This window comes from Dermacentor andersoni, chromosome 5 (assembly GCF_023375885.2).
Source record: "Dermacentor andersoni chromosome 5, qqDerAnde1_hic_scaffold, whole genome shotgun sequence".
Classification (NCBI taxonomy): Eukaryota; Metazoa; Arthropoda; class Arachnida; order Ixodida; family Ixodidae; genus Dermacentor; species Dermacentor andersoni.
This window is the reverse complement of record NC_092818.1, coordinates 134,614,838-134,631,610: the sequence shown is the minus strand read 5'-3', so window position 1 is coordinate 134,631,610 and position 16,773 is coordinate 134,614,838. Positions and strand designations below refer to the sequence as shown.

Sequence of the window (16,773 nt, the reverse complement as noted above, 5' to 3'; positions counted from 1 at the left end):
CCACTGTTTAACCAGATATCGCCTACTCGCGCTGGCAAGCTGAGCGCCTGTGTCGCCGGTGACTGGTTGGAAAACACGGAGTTCATTACTCGTGTTTGCCATGCTACTATACCAAATCGTGGGTAGCGCTTTCATAAACTGTATTTACTGTTTGGACCTGGAAAGCCACCCGCACAATACCGCAGTCTCACGTTCCTTTTCAATTACCCGTGAAATCGAAATTCGTGAAATCTGCTAGCCCCATACGCTCCCTTCTGCGAACTCGCACAAGGGATCCAATTAGACAAGGGAATTTTAATGGCCTTTGGTTTCAGTGGTAAGAGAAAGCGAATGTGTGACTGAGGAGTAATGAATCATTGCTAAAGCTTGGATAGTCAGCCTAATTTTGCTCCCTCCACGAGCATTCCTACCACAGGCGGATGTCGCTTTTGAGCGCTTCGCTGAGGAGACAGGTCCAGCTACTCACATGAACGGTCGCCGCGCTGCCTCCGACGCTCTCTGCCTGCCTAAAATTGCCCTCTTCCGTTCTTATCTGCGAGTCGCAGCTATGCGGCAACAACCAAAGGAGGCGCACTCGTCGCCTCGCTGATAGGACGCACGCATTTTCTAGCGCGAGAGGTCGATAAAGAAGATAACCTAGTGTTGTGCCAGTTATAAATACAACAAATAGCGGCCGCTTTCCCCGCTCCACAATCGATATCGGAACTCCTGTTACGACCTATACCCATGACGCCTCTCCCGATATGAGTAACGGAAAATGAGTGCGTAGTTACTTTACGTTACTCACACCTTTAAATGGATATGAGTAACGTAGTGAGTAAATAGAGGGGTGAGCACTACTTTTCGGCTGCGTCAGATATCGGAGACCGTATCTGATCCCTGTTTGAAAGCGGTAAATTGTTAAGTCAACGCTTATGGTACAGTAAGCCAAAAGATACGGTGTCCAATTGAAGTAGCGTGTGCTGCTGTGGCACATGCCACATGCACTGATTCAATTGAAAATAAACTGTCACACAGGCACGCCGGTACAAAGCAGTGTTTGTGACGAGGTGTGCAGCCCATTACAGAACAGCAGTGAAAGCCTCGTCTGCCTGAAGTTAAATGAACGTACAAGGCTTCTGGAGCAACATACTTTGCAATCGTGGGGGAAAAGATATGTCAGGAGGTATCGATAAGTCACTAAGGTCTTCCCAGTAGCCAGGGGCTGCTCTGCCCATTGTTATATGTTTGGGGTGAGAGCAACCACACAAGTGACTATTGTTACGAGTGCTAAGCTCGCATCTTATCCGATGTGTTTTTGTTTGCATACATTTTCCCAAAGGAGCTCCTGACCGTGTGAGACGACAAGGTAACACTAACGAAAAGACTATCTTCATGCAGGCGCAACGTGCGGTAAGCCCAAGGTAATGAATCAGCCAAAAATATGCCTAAAATGAACTTTGCGCGTCTTGCGAATCCGCGTGGTGCAATTTAATCTCCAAGAAAGCTAGCATTCCAATGTCTTGCCCTTCTTGCCCACATTCATTCATACATTCATTCATTCATTCATTCATTCATTCATTCATTCATTCATTCATTCATTCATTCATTCATTCATTCATTCATAATAACTATAAGACCGGGATCGGCTACGTACACAATAGCTGGAAGAGTTTTCTACAGCTTTGGTGGACGCATGTACCCTGACCGCATGCTGAAAAAAAAAAAGAAAAGTTCGTAGCGCTAACGTCTTTGTGCAAGAAAGCTACCGGTGAGTGAATTAAGCAGAAATTCGCAGTTCTACTGAGCACCTCATTACCCAGCTGTGACTTTCTATTTTAAAACATCGAATGCTAATATTGCTTTATAAATATATTAAACATATCTATAGGTTTCATGCACGCTGAGTCTTCGCAGCAATGTTCTTGGTGACAGAACACACGAAGAATGTGTGTGTAGCAAGATGTGATGCCGAGGTAGTGTGAAACACTACCTCGGCTAAGTGAACTGCTTGCTACTTGACAGTCAACCAGCTGTATACGGGCAAACAAAGAAAGCATGACGCTAGGCTCTACATTTCTAAAGAAATCCCTCTGCACGACAATAAACTGGGACACGCCTACGGGCCATTCATAATATTGCGACTCTGACGCACGGCGCCTCAGCGACGGAGCGATGTTTCCGCTTACAGACAAGCATCACGCGGCTGTAGCATTTGCTAGTGACAGAGAGCGTCCACGGGGATACACGCCTACCTGATCGCCTGTAATGTCAGGGGACGGCTTCCACCGTGTGCGTTTTGCACAAGTAATGATGTCTCGAAATGAACAGCTCCACATATTCCCTATTAAGGTGCGATTACGGAAAGAAAACCCCGGGAGCTCGAGTTTCGCAGAAACAACCTCGAACCGCTCGATGCGTGTATCATTCCAGACAGAAGAAACCGCTAGTTCGAAGAAGTTATTGCTCGCATGATAACATGCTGTTGGGTGCTTACAAAAGCAAGTAATTTACGGAGTGTGAAGTAAGCTATCAACAATAAATGTCACAGCTTCGCCATGAGGGCGAAGCAATGAATACGACAGCAACACGTTAGAATATTACACCAAGTGGAAGAAACGTAGCTGTAGTGATAGTATGAAGTAAAGTAAATGCAAGCTGCCTCAGTGAAAACGAGCGGTTGTGCTAGGGGTTCGCTGTCTGAATTCTGCGATCGGACAATTTTATTTATGTTGATTAATAAAAGCCAACGTCTTTCTTAGCAACCTAACCACCACTTTCTCGTATCGGGTATGTTTTAAACCTTTTTGGTGGGCCGATTCCGGAGGTTAGTGCACAGCCGCGCTAATAAAGGTTCATGATTTTAAGGTTTGAGTACTGCTATTGTTTCAAACCTTTAATACTGAAGTCAGATTATTTAAGAAAAGAAGACACGACTGTCAGTGTTTTGTTTCATGACATTTGTTTGTGAGCTGCCGTTCTCAAAATTCTGACCCATAATTTTGTAAAGAATGTAAGCCCTGGTATGATCAACTTTAGTGATAGAATGGTGTGGCAATACAACCCACATATATCGCATCTAATACAGAATAGCGCGGAATATAGCATACATATACCTAAATAGATACGGAGCCTCACGGCGACGCCGACGGCGGCAAAAATTGCCTATGTAATTCCTATCGCAGTAATAACGCGAGACAAGATAGAGGCCCGTTTGACAAGCACTGTATTCGACAGATATAACAAGACCTGCGTATGTCTATGTGCAGATACCAAAGCCACATCACACCCACTGCACAGGACGTTTACAAAAACTGCTAAACAAAGCAAAAGAATTGAAGCTCAGCTCCTCGTTATAAAGCACAACAGAAGACCGTCAGGCTTACACACGGCGAGCATTATGTGTTTCTTTGATGCGAAACATTTCCGAAATTTCACGTTCAGTACAGCCAAGTCACGTTCTGTGCAGTAGAGGATTCATAGTGCTCAGAAAGACGCGTGGTGAAGTAATTTAAGTATTAGCAGGTTTCTTGATTCGGTTATTAACGCAGCAGCCAGCTTGCCGCACATAAGTCACAAAGGTCAGGGTATTTCATACACAACTCCCTGTGGCGCTCTGCATGGAGCGCTGGAGTTCATGCTATCTATATATTACACGTATCCAACGTCGCATGTGTCTCGGCACTGAACTATAAACAATGCAAACGCACGTACAGTTAGTTACCCGTCGTTCGGGCAGCATTTGCGTCACACTTGATCGGTGGACCGTTACAGGGCAGGCTAGAGCACTGGCACCATCGCTCGCGTCATCAGTGTACAATACAATACGAAACCCATAGAAAACTCTGCCCCATAGAGCCGAAGGAAACACGTTATCCTCAGAAAAACAGGAAATGACTCTGTACGTTTACTCTGTTCCGATTGCGGCTCTGTTTTCAGAATGAATCGTAACCGATAGAAGTCAGGTCCTGAAGTGAAGGACACTAAGCTTGGAAGGTATGGATTCCATGACGCCTACATCCCCGCCTGTGTCACGAAAACTCAAGAGGGTGCCCTAACAACGATTTATCTATGCCCCGGTGGCTCTCCAAGCGATGTCAGCACAAGTCGCAGGTTTGCCATATTTACGTGGATAGATAGGCATGGTTGGGTTGGTGATAACAACTTTATTGAGATTCTGTTCAGTTATGATCTGGCAGGCCGAGTTAAATAGAGCATTAGAGTGTTCCAACATTACTGGGTATGCCCGTATGTAAGCTACGCAGGTAGTAGACCCGCCGTTGCCACAACAGTTGTAATTATCTCAGTGGTCGCCAATATGAAGGCGCCAAAGAGCAAGAAACGGCTTCTAAAACTACGTGCGCGATAACCGATATGCTCTGTAAGAATGCCAAGCTTTAACAAAAATTCACTGGAGCAGCACTTTTTCTTTTTCAACGACCCAGTTAGCCTTACGGCATATTATGGTTAAATAAATGCGTGAAGTCCCTAGTGAAGAAACTGCATAAGTGGCCCGTGGAACGTATCGTCAATAATTAAACGTTCGTTATTTGTGAATTGGCGTGTCCATATCCATGCGCCTCTAAGCATTTTCTCTTGTGGCCTTTTTCTCGTGGACAAAGTTGCAGCAGATGGCGAGCACTGGCTGCAGAGCAGGGGGCAGGTCAACTTCAGAGGCTCTTCAGATGCTGGGCTCCAAGTCCAATTTACAAGAAGGGGTAAGGGCCACTCCAGTCTAACGTCTCTGGAGAGAGACTTCCTGCACATGAGCTAAATTACGAGGACGCATCGACTTACTGAAAATATCCACGCTGTTCCTCTGACCAGCGCGAACTTCTTAAGAACTTCAATGAATGTGTCTTCTAAAAAATAAGAATGACTATGTTAACTGAATCACTGGTATGCAACACCTAAAGACAACTCACGAGGTATGGGAAACGTCGTAGCGAGGGACTCCCGATTCAATTAAATCATCTGGAGTTCCTTTAACGTATAGGCAAACTACCGTACACCAGCATTTCTCGACTACTCTTACGAGAAAAGTTATACCACACAAAGTAAAGTTATACCACACTGGCAAACATGAAGGATTTTCACTCCTGTGCGGTTGTGCTATTTTAGACCAGCAGCCACCAGTTGGCAAATCCCTTCTCATTAAACATTGCTGGAGCTGAACGTCCCGAAACAGCAGAGTGGGTTACAAATGACACTGTAGTGGAGGGGCCTGCGGATTTGCGAGTACGTGGAGTTCAGTAACGTACACCTAAATCCAAGTTCACGAGCGTTTTTTCGCATTCCCCCTGCGTCGAAATGCCGTGGCTGCGGCCAGGAATCGAACCTGCGGCCTCATGCTCGGCAGCCTTAGCCGTTCAGCCAGCGCGATCCACGGGTCGCTTTCCGCGCAGTGTACACAAATATTCATGCAACACTGTCTTTATGATAGTTCTCCACACACCCGCGGCAGAGGCGCCGCCAGCCGTGTATGGGAAAGGCGTGCTTACCCAGGCGTGCTCACTACCCGGGAAATGGAAGCGTTCGTTCAAATTATTGTGACGTCATGCTGATGCTGGCGGGAGCAGCTTATCCGTAAATATGACTAGTTACACTTCCGTGCGAAGAATCGATGTTGCCCTCAAGGCGTAAGATCTCGGGTCTTCGGAAAAGAAAAAAACAACAACAAACGCAGAGCCTTCAGGTAAAACCTGAAGACAAGGTCGGAAGAATTACTAAGGCTTAGAAAAAAAAAAAGACATCTTTGTGACCTCAGGAATCTGAAATATTTTAATCTAAATTATATGGCTGAAGTTTATCCCGCCATAACCGCGATATAATTATGAGGTACGCCGTAGCGGGAGACACCAGACAATTTTGACCACCTGGGGTTCTTTAACGAGCACCAAATGCACGGCACATTCATCGAAATGCACACACATTCGGCACTTCCACGCTTTGTCGAAATGTGGTTAACGCGGTCGGGATTTGATTCCGGACCCTCGACCCTGAAAGCGCAACGCCAAAGCCACTATGCCACCACGGCGGGCACCTCGGTAGTCTAGCGTTCTTGTTCAGTTCGTGGGTTTCCGACCTGGCTGATGGCGGTTGCACGTTGCTACAAAGAAAAATCGTGAGCCGTTTCGCAGTACTCGTACTACCTCCATGGTTGAATCTCCTCCAGCGCTCCCCTTCTCTGCTCAATCTGCGGTCAATAAACTCAAAGGCTAACGCCCTGTTTAAAACACACCTCATAGCAGTAGAAACACGCGAGTGCGCTTGAGATAAAGAAGCAAGCGAACGTGCGTGCACTGACGCTTCTGCGAAATCGCGTCATGGGTAATTATGCGTGTCTTGCTGCGCTTTTCGTCTAGAGTAGCTAAGCAGTACAGCGGGCTTTTTTTGTTTGTTTTTACTTCTGTCACTGCCTTCAATCTCGTGCTTCAGTTGATATTTGCATGCACCAGCGGTACTCTCTCACTGTCCCCAGGTGGTATACTTGGCACACTGTCGTAGCTAATACGAGTGATTTGTGAATATTCAGAGTTTTACCAATATAATCACGGCTCCCCCATGACACAGATTCGAGTGCGTGTGCATTGTCCTGGCTAAAAAAACTTTTTCTTACTGGGATAGTTTCACAGTGACCATTTTCATCTTTTCGTGCAGCCACCACCGAAACAATATTTTCTCCTGCGAGCTATTTAAATGATGCATCAAAATAGCGGAATTTGCACGCGCACGGCAGGTGCGACAACCACTCCTACACATTTATTTTGGGGGAGGGGGGGGGTGCATCCCGGCGCTTGCCGGTTCATGACGCTGTCCACCAACCAGTCCGCCACTCTTCCCCTTCACCCATTGCAAGATACTAAGCTTCATCGAGCTTGGCCGCAGGTTACCAGCCATCACGTGCCAACACTTCGAATTAGAATATAGAGCGCATGCCCTGCATGCCCCGTGCAGATCGGCGCTGCAAAGCGTCTCTCTTGTATTCTTGCTGTGGGTCCGTTTTATGGAGCTGTATAGGTATGTCAGAATACTCAAACCAAATAGCCCAGCTTTCTGCCTTACAACTACTGCTGTATTCATCTCTCAGAGGCAGGACCCACATTGTGTAGCTCGAGTATCTGCTGTTTCGACCTCTTCACAGCGAGCAGTTTGGAGTGGAAGGAAGTGATATTTCACGCAGTCAGGTTTCATACGCACGAATTTGACTGCACGAGCGGGACGTGTTATGTGAAATCCAAGTGGTTGCAAGAAAGCCGTAAAACGCGGAAGCATTCGATGCTACGCGTAGGTGCGCGCACCTAAGCAGCAATGCTAGCGATGATTCACAGACCCGTGCATGGCGGCGAAGCCGATAAAGAATACGCGTCAACTGCGCGCGATGCGCTCAGACACATGCCCGACGCGAAACGCCGCCTTTCTGTGGAACAGTGTGACCGACGGTATTCCGCGCGATGTTTCATCCCGCATGACAAGTCAATTATACGGCACGGAAAGGACAACTGCAGCAGTCGTGCCGTCAAAGCCGGCGAACGTGTCGAGTTCCCCATAGTGACACGTTGCGTGAAGCTTCAAATGTATGTCTGTAGATGTTCGAGGACCCCCACGGACGGAAGTAGTGCCTCAGCGGTCCATGTCTTAGGGAAAGGTAGCTTAAAAAAATAAGCAAAATCCCGCTTTATTTCAACATGCCGCGAATACTTGAGTGACGTGTTAACAGCGACCTTGAGGAGTGTGTGCCAACTCTTCAGGATTGGTCATATGCCAGTATATAACATGTTGCCCCGTGTAAACGAAAAAAAAAGACTGGCTGCCATATAGGTCGAGTCAACATTGTACAATAGCGCGAAGAGGGAGATGAAATTAAAGGTCAGACAAGGGGGAAAGCGTGAAGAAAGCATCAACTGTATACAGCGCAGAGTATAGGCAACATAAATGGGTGCATGATTGAAAACTTAGATATTTAACAACGCTCGCATGCTTTTACAAAATTTACATATCCCACGCACCGTAGGAATCAATGTTATTCGAAGTATTTTACAGGCAGCTCGCTATCCATCTCTACCTGGGAGTCCCGCAGAGCATTAGCAGGTGGATCAACGTTTGTGTAGGTTAGGCAAGTGTGTGTGTGTGTGTGTGTGTGTGTGTGACAGGAGCCTTTGCATCACGACAGGAGCCAGAAGACGACGTTATTGAAGGAGTACTGACACGAGAATTTGATGTTCCGATTTATTTATCTGTTCTTTTTTTTTGCTTTCGTAGGTAGCTGTCGACTCCTTAGGTACGGTATTATTTCCCCGAGAGCGTGAAAAATAAATTACAGCACCTTTTGTACAACTCACCGAAAACACGCGTCAAGCGCAGCGCGGCTTCGGATGTGAAAAAAAAAAGAAAAGAAAAAGACGTCTCGCGTCAACGAAAGCGGAGGTGGCGGGTTGTGGTGACTGAAAGGCATACGATGACGTGCCGCCGAAAGCTGCCAAACTTGCCCATCCAATTGTTCGCCTCTCTCGGGAACGCAGGCGTCCGGACACACCTCCCCTCTTGTCCCAGCGAGTGCTGAATGGACTCAGCTTCTTTAGCACGACGGCCATCAGTGTGCGTGTACTCGTCAGTGTCATCTAATGGCTTTAGTGGTATCCGGTACCATGAGACCGTCAAAAAAGGTTTCGGTGATGGTTTGATAAAACTTTTTTTTTGCGTCTGACGCTCTTGGGGCAGAGCTCAACAAGGCTGCTACGGCTTCTCCGATGGGCTCGAAATTCCGCCTTTGCAGAATTTGACTATATAGCTGAACCCGCCGTGGTTGCTCAGTGGCTATGGTGTACTGCTGAGCACGAGGTTGCGGGATCGAATCCCGGCCACGGCGGCCGCATTTCGATGGGGGGCGAAACTCGAAAACACCCGTGTACTTCGATTTAGGTGCACGTTAAAGAACCCCAGGTGGTCGAAATTTCCGGAGTCCTCCACATACGGCATGCCTCATAATCAGAAAGTGGTTTTGGCACGGAAAACCCTACAATTTAATTTTAAACATAGCTGAATTCGACTCTACGCACAATAGCACTCTCAATGAAAGGCGGCAGATACGCTGCTGCGCAGCTCTTTAATGAGGATGGTAGTAGCAGTAATAGCCGACTAGTATTGCGCCTTGCTAGGAAACGCTTGATAAGTCAAGCATAGCATAGCGTGTGCGAGGCGAAAACTACACGGCGTCATCGCGCAGTAGCCGAGAGCATATAGATACCGCGTACGTTTCAGCAACGGGTGGATGAAAATACTGTAAAGGTGAAGCCGGATAAGTTTCTCGTAATTTCCAGGCATCCGTTGCGGCTGCCCGGCATCTGAGCAGTGAAACACCAAGACTCTGTAGTCCGGTGAATCCGCTGCCGCATCGAATTCATCACGGTCACGAGCTAATGACTAGCCCGTGAACTTTGTTGCAAGGTTAAGACAGCCATACGTGCTTCCATTTAATCGCAGTCCTACAGATATAATGTGTCTATCGGTGACACTGAACACATCAGTTTCCGAGTCTTAATTTGCAATATACCGCGACTGAAAATGAGCAGCCGTCGCGGTCGTGTGTCAACGAAGTTAACCGAAATTATGTCAATACGTGAAATAAGTAAATTTGGGTTTTATTGGCGCAGCAGCCGGTTGTGGCTATGATTCGCCATGAACGTAGTTGTGTTCTAAACAGAAAGATACAATTTTAATAAAAGATGTCAAGATTGCAATACTGGCTTTAAGCATTTATTTGTGTTACGGCTAATTAAGGACGACACTTAGTTAACTGGAAACGAACAAGCAAACAACCGGTCTCGGATAAACAAGTCAGCAGGTATTGAACACGAAGAAGTGCTAGGGTCAGCTGAAACACTTCAGAGAAATTACATGTAATGTCCGTTCTTATGTGGTTGGAATCCGTCTATAGCACGGATAGTCTGGGTAATAACTTGATGTACACGTACCATAATCTGTTGGGTGTTCCAGAATCAAGTGGCTCAGAATCACGTGCATGGTACTGCCTCCATGTGGGAAGCAGGGTTCTGCATGCTTATCTATATAATTTATTTTAGTTGCCGCTGAATTTATGTTATTGAGCACCAGCTGAGTGTTCTGGATATTGATAAATCAATGCTGCGGTAAAGTCTTCTGACACTTCAAAAAATAAAGCTAATCGTTTCAGCGGAAGAGAGCACGCGGTGCCTAATGAGGATAGGTTTTATTCTACAAATCGGCATGACTGCGATACAACTCTAATATTATATCCCATGAGAACATTTAGATTACTTGCAAAAGCATTTACCACATTCCCTTTCCATGAGGCAATAATCATGCACCTGTGGAATTGACTAAGTTCAAGAGCGTGGCTCTTCATCGCGTCGATATTGCCCTTGGCAGTGTCCTACATTCCCTAGTTAAGCTTTGTGCGAGTACGCGGATGGAAGGGTGTTAATTAAAATTCTGGGGTATTACGCGCCAAAACCGCGCTGTGCTTAGGAGGCAAGATGTAGCGGGGGACTATGGATTAATTTTGACTACCTGGAATTCTTCAACGTGCAGCTAAAGCACGGTACACGGGAGTTGTTTGCATTTCGCCACCACCGAAATGCGGCAGCCGCGGCCGGGATTTGATCCCGCGCGAGGCCATAGCCGATAAGCCGCCACGTATGTTATCCGGGTAAAAGCGCATGTGACAAGCATGTGAAAACGCTATACAAGGCCCTTAGTTGGCTGCCTGGCAATCACACTGGCCATACCGCAGAGATTAAAATTAGCCCCGATTCTCGCAACGCCCCAACTAAGCATTCGCAGGTTTCTTTTTCTTACGAATTGCGTTCCGAACGTTGGTCACGTTTCTTTTCGAAACACGCATTTTATGTTGGTGTTTCAACCAAAAGTACGCCCAACCCATAGCGGTATATCGGAAAACATAGCTCCAAAGAGCACTGAAATGCCTGCTGGGGCAAAATGTTCTTGAACATACCCGGAATGAAACTTTACCCGCACGAACTCCCAGATATCTTAAAAGATTCTAGATACCAGAACATCGCCAGTGCTTCTGCTCCCAAAAACTTCCAATGCCGAGCGTTCGCGGTTCTTGGTCAACAGCAGACTTGCCTACCTGAACAAATATAAGCAGAGGGAAGGTGCTGGTCGATCGTGCTTCCGGGATAGGCGACGTCAATCACAAGTCCGGAACACGCGTAGCGCAGGCAGTGGCGCGGCGGACCAGCGTGCGAGACGCGTCGACGTCCCGTTGGCGAACAACAAACCACAACAGGTGCTTCAACGTTTGCGATGTCCCAGAGCAGAGAACAGGCTGCTCCAGTCGGGGAAGCTGGATGCGTTCTGCACTCGCTGCCGGAGCAGCCCTGGGTGTAGCGTATATACATAATGCGGCGGCGGGGAGAGGGCGAGTTGGGGGCGTTCCTCAAGGTCACCGTGCACGCGCGCATTTGCGTTACATCGTCACCGGCAGGCTCGGTGCTTCTGCGGCCGCCGCGGCGGCTGTCTGTTCGACCACGACGCCGCTGCGTCAATGATGCCCCCGAGAACGGCTGAGCGAGCTTCGGCAGAGCTTTCGACGCCCCTCGGCAGGAAGCGAACCGAGGGCCAGAGCAGCCCCGCCTCGCGAAAGCCCTGTCCGGACAGGGCAAGTGTCCGTCTTCATTGAGAAGGCGGAACGCTTCGTGAGTGCTCCGCTGTTCGGAGTGGCAGTGCACCGTGCTTTCGAAATGGCGGGTCTCCTACTCAGATGTGCTTAGCAGTCACCAGATGCGCCGTACTTAGAATAAGAAGCCACAGTTAAAACACTAACTATGGTGCAGAAACCCTCCGACAGGTCAGCCAGTCTTCGACTGGCAACCTGGGGCTTGATCCTCCGTGTGTGTGCTTCCGTCTAATAACTTCGGGGCGCCTTCCGTCTTTGGAGGCTTTCGAGTGGGACGCCCCTGACATCTGTTTAGGATAATAATTCAAAAGGGCTAGTCAATATTCTGTCGCTACTAGAATTGAAGCACAAGGGAAAAAAACAGGGACGAAAGGACCAAGACGGGCGAGTGCTCCTCCATGTATGTTCATTTGCGCTTCAAGTCTACTAGTGCAGCCTAAGACACAGTACGGGTGGAGAAAGCTTTCCATGTAATCACTAGTGGTAATGATAGAGCAGATGTAACTTGCAGACGCAGCCCTTTCGCGACAACCAGCAGGGACAGTTTCTACGAGTCACCTTATTTATAAAAAGACGATTCGCCTCCACTTACATTAGCTTTGGACACATCAGCACCAGCGCTGCATTGTGAAAGAACTTAACAGCGCAGTAGTCACCTTGCATTACACGGTGCTACCCGAATTGGCCTGTAGTCAACCACGGGTATTTAGGTTGGGGGCGGCATGCTTCCTTTTTATGTTGAAGCAATTAATTAAATTTCGAGGTATTACGGTCCAAAAACGCATTCTGATTATAAGACCGGTCACGGTGGGGATGACTCCGGATTAATTTCGACCCCATGGGATTCTTTAACGTGCACCTAATGCACGGTATACAAGTATTTGTGCATTCCACCCACATAGCAATGCGATCGCCTCGGCCGGGATCAAACCCGCGAACTCGAGCTCTAGAGTGCAACACCATAGCTGCTGGGCTACCGCTGTGGATGCTTCTCCACGTTGCACTCAGTGCTGTAACGGAGTAACATACCATGGTCTTGCCAGGGCTTCCGCGTGTAAAGGAAGTCGTTGCTTGATGATTTTAGAACATAAGGCTCTCCTCACGCGTGCACAGTACAAGTAGCCTTAGCAGAAAGACCGCGGATAATGCGAAGGGGAAGACCGTGGCTTCCGCTAACATTTCTGAAACAGACTGAATTGATGGACATGTGGTGACACATCTTTGTACCCTGGAAAGAGACGATGAGGTGGTGAAACTACGAGAATAAACCCAACTGTAGCAAAGCCACCATCAGGGTTGCCACCATCATTTCGCAGAAAGAAGAGCCGTCGAATCGTAACAGATAAGTAAATATGACCTCTGCCTTTTTTACATTCTTGGGCGTTCTCGCGTTAAAGGGCAGACCATATAAAGTGAAAGAAATGTTCAAGCATGAGGCCTCTTTGGTCTTCTTAACATCCGCTGTCCTACACAGATTTACGTGACAGGAAAATAACCACAACTCGTTTACATACGATGAATGTCACTGTTTCGACCTTTTAATGAATGCATACCGTCACCTTAGTCACGTATCGCAACGACACATCTGTCCACGCCCGGCGTTTCTGCTTGTTTTGATGCTCAATGAGCAAACATGCTCGCTTTGAACCGCGTCTGCAATCAGAATTCGCTTATGAGAAACAAACACGAGAAGAGTTGGCACGTAGCCGAGTATGTATCATGGGCGGTGGACACATGCGTACCATACTATCACGTGGCATCATTTTCCATCCATTCCAGAAGAACACGCTCTCGCTACACTTTGACTCAGAGGTGAAATCGCTGTTTCGTTGCATCAGTCATGCAGAACGGACGACGCTTATGAAGCAACTTCTCCTGTTGGACATATTCCATGGGCGAAATTCTCGACAATACACGTGCGCATTCTGTGCAACCATCGTTAACCTCACGCGCTCTCGCGCACTCATTGCCCACTGCTTGATGTTTAAGCGAACGTCAGTTTTTGTTCAAGTGGACCCTGCGTTGAATAAAACTAATAGTTTTCCTGGTAATTCGCAAAGTGATATCTGACATCAGGGCAGCCAAAGTACTACTCCAACACTTTTAGGACTATAATATGTCACATAAATTTTGAGTAATGTGTAACTGAGTGCCGAAAGCAGTGATGTCATCCGCCTGTGACGAGATATCCCTAGAAAAACTGGAAAATTCCTGGTTTGCCTGAAAAATCTCCCCTCCCCCGTGTATTTATGAGTATTATTTATTAGTCCACAGACTGCTTTGTTATTTCACGCTTGATAATGGTGCACAAAACGATGAAGAAAACTCCAACCAAAGCTAGTGGCGTGCGCTAATCATTTGAATCTCGACGCTTCTCGTGCTGCAAAAGCCATTACAAATCAAACTCGCCCAACTCCTTAATTAATTAAATTATGGGGTTTAACGTGCCAAAACCACTTTCTGATTATGAGGCACGCCGTAGCGGAGGACTCCGGAAATTTCGACCACCTGGGGTTCTTTAGCGTGCACTTAAATCTAAGCACACGGGTGTTTTCGCATTTCGCCCCTATCGAAATGCGGCCGCCGTGGCCGGGATTCAATCCCGCGACCTCGTGCTCAGCAGCCCAACACCATAGCCACTGAGCAACCACGGCGGGTACCCAACTCCTCATTGACGCTTCACGGTTCACGTGGTTCAATTCGCTGCCGCTTCGGTTTTCCCGAGAGGGCAGGTATCATTATTTCGCAGTCGCCCTTTCCTATCAAGGCCAGGTGAGCAAAACTCACATATACTGCACATTTACCAAATCGTCCGATTAAGCACCATCAGTGCCGAGATCTGCGTATAAAAATTTATATATATATATTTTTTTTTTGAGCAGTGAATTATTCGTTGTGGGACGTCTCTCAACAACCCACATATCTTGCACTGATTACAGCTAGAAAAACCTTTAATGACGGTATAAAACATGACATTTCCTGAAGTTGGCTAAAACACATATTTTAGTATTACAGTTTTTTGGCAAAAAAAGGCGCCAAATCCCTAAGTTGGTTCTAAATACCCTCGATTTAAGGTTAGATCCTTATAATTGGAATGACTGACATAAATAATGTCTTTTTTTTAATTTATACGAATGTCGTGACAAAATTCGAGTACAAGAACAGCCGAAGATGGAGCGATACACAGTTTCAAATTATACTTTTCTAACACTGGGCTTGATTCTTAAATTTATTTTTGACATCCACGCCGTCATAAACCACACTGGGTATTACCAAAAGTAAGAACAAACTATGGGCGACCAATGGTAGCATTTCAAGTTCCATCCTTACTTAACAAATTAATTGATGAAAATATAGACTTAGGAAGCATTAGCTGCTGTAACCTGCGCAACTACTTTCTCCTTAATGCGTTCCTTTGATTGTCCAACATTTAGGCATCTGTGAACGTTTCTGTGTCTGATTGTTTTATAAGCGTATTTTTGGTTTCTGTTATTGTTATTTCGCTGTTTCATAGACGTTTTTGTTTTCAGTTGCTGTATCGTCTTTCTTTTCAATCCGTTTATTTTTTTTTCACACACGCCGGTGATTGTGTATTTTGCATAAATGTTTTTGTACTAATGCTTTGTTTGACTTTGTATTTGCTGCCGTGACAGAAGCGCCGTCGCATGCCGCTGCTCACCTGCTGTACGGGGGGTGGGAACTTAGTCAAGCGTCAATCGCTTTTATACCCATCCCCTCCATCATGTAATGGTGATGGAAATAAATCGTTATTATTATTATTATTATTATTATTATTATTATTATTATTATTATTATTATTATTATTATTATATCATATGTGATAATTGCCATCATTTTATAGATAATATTTTCCCAGACCAAAATAGGAAGATGTTTGGCAAGAAAATGAGAAACCACATGTGTACGAAACAAAACATATCGGCGTGTGTTTCAAAAATAATTCTTTAGAACTGGCATACAGCGTTAAGCACGCGGCATATCATTACGCCTATTGAGTTTTCCTTGTCATTTTAAGAAACATACGTTGAATGGCCAAAATCTGGTGCGCCTATTTGCCGACAAAAAGTGATGCCGATCCCCATTTGTTCAAATGTCTCAAAAGTAGTTAACTCACACGAGGAAACATAACGAAAGTAATATGCAAATTTTAATATATATATATATATATATATATATATATATATATATAGAAGACAGTGGCACTTTTGGATGGCGCCAGCTACTTGCATACAGTAGAGACAAACGGATGCAAAACTTGTGTAAATGACACTGAATGACACTGACAGATGACGTAAACTCCCATAATTTTAAGTCAAACACATTCAAAGTCAAGGCAAGCTTAAAATAAAGTCTCATAACTGCATAAATACAGCTGAAAAAATTTGTCACATAAAATAGAAAGAAACGTTAAAGTCCTTTAGCTATTGAATTCTGTTGTCATCAAAAAGAATGCGAAATTTTTTATAAGGGTCAGCGCAGGGCAGGCGATCTGAGAAAGTCCTACCCTGTTTGCATCGCATTCTGATGTTAAGAGTGGTGTGGTTCATAACATAGATATCCCCTGTTTCGAATTAATGTTGCAGGTGACGATGCCTCGTAAAGCGAATGTATTTGCACACAATACCTTGGAAAGTGACAAAGAATACGAGAATAGCAGCAAGCAATTTTAAGAAAAACACGCTAAATCTACCCGATCTATCTTCACACCGCAGATGTTCACGCCTCTGCCTCTTTCACAAATTTCCTCATCAGAATGATGCATTAAAAAGCGAACTTCCTTTTCGACCCACGTGCATTTCATCGCGTGTGGACCCCATATCTAAACGGTACCACTTGCCCACCTCCTTCGCTGTCATTACTGGTATCAACTTCGAAAGTGCTATCCAATTAAAGTTAGTTTTTTAAAACTTATACTTTCTGCGCATTACTGTATGGAATAAGCACTTCTTTCTGTGAATCCCTCGAGCCTAGATTTTATTTCTAATAAATAAGATAAATAAATAAATAAAAACGTTGCAAGCAGAGAGGTCAACCATCTCATTATGTAACTATAGGCTTTCCTGTATACTGCTGGGTGTACGCGGCGCCTCGTA

At 46.0% G+C, this 16,773-nt stretch overlaps 1 protein-coding gene across 2 annotated transcripts in view; it reads right to left on the bottom strand.

The window, feature by feature from the left end:
- LOC126531217 (venom allergen 5-like) overlaps positions 1-11,356 on the bottom strand; it is a 30,680-nt gene extending 19,324 nt beyond the window's left edge. Inside the window, exon 1 of one of the 2 annotated variants that reach the window (XM_050178654.2) lies at positions 11,111-11,356. The gene's annotated coding sequence lies outside the window, so the exon portion shown is untranslated. Of the gene's footprint in view, positions 1-466; positions 571-11,110 lie in introns of those variants that run through there. The other variant, XM_055071029.1, reaches the window with a different exon arrangement.
- Positions 11,357-16,773: the final 5,417 nt, after the last annotated feature.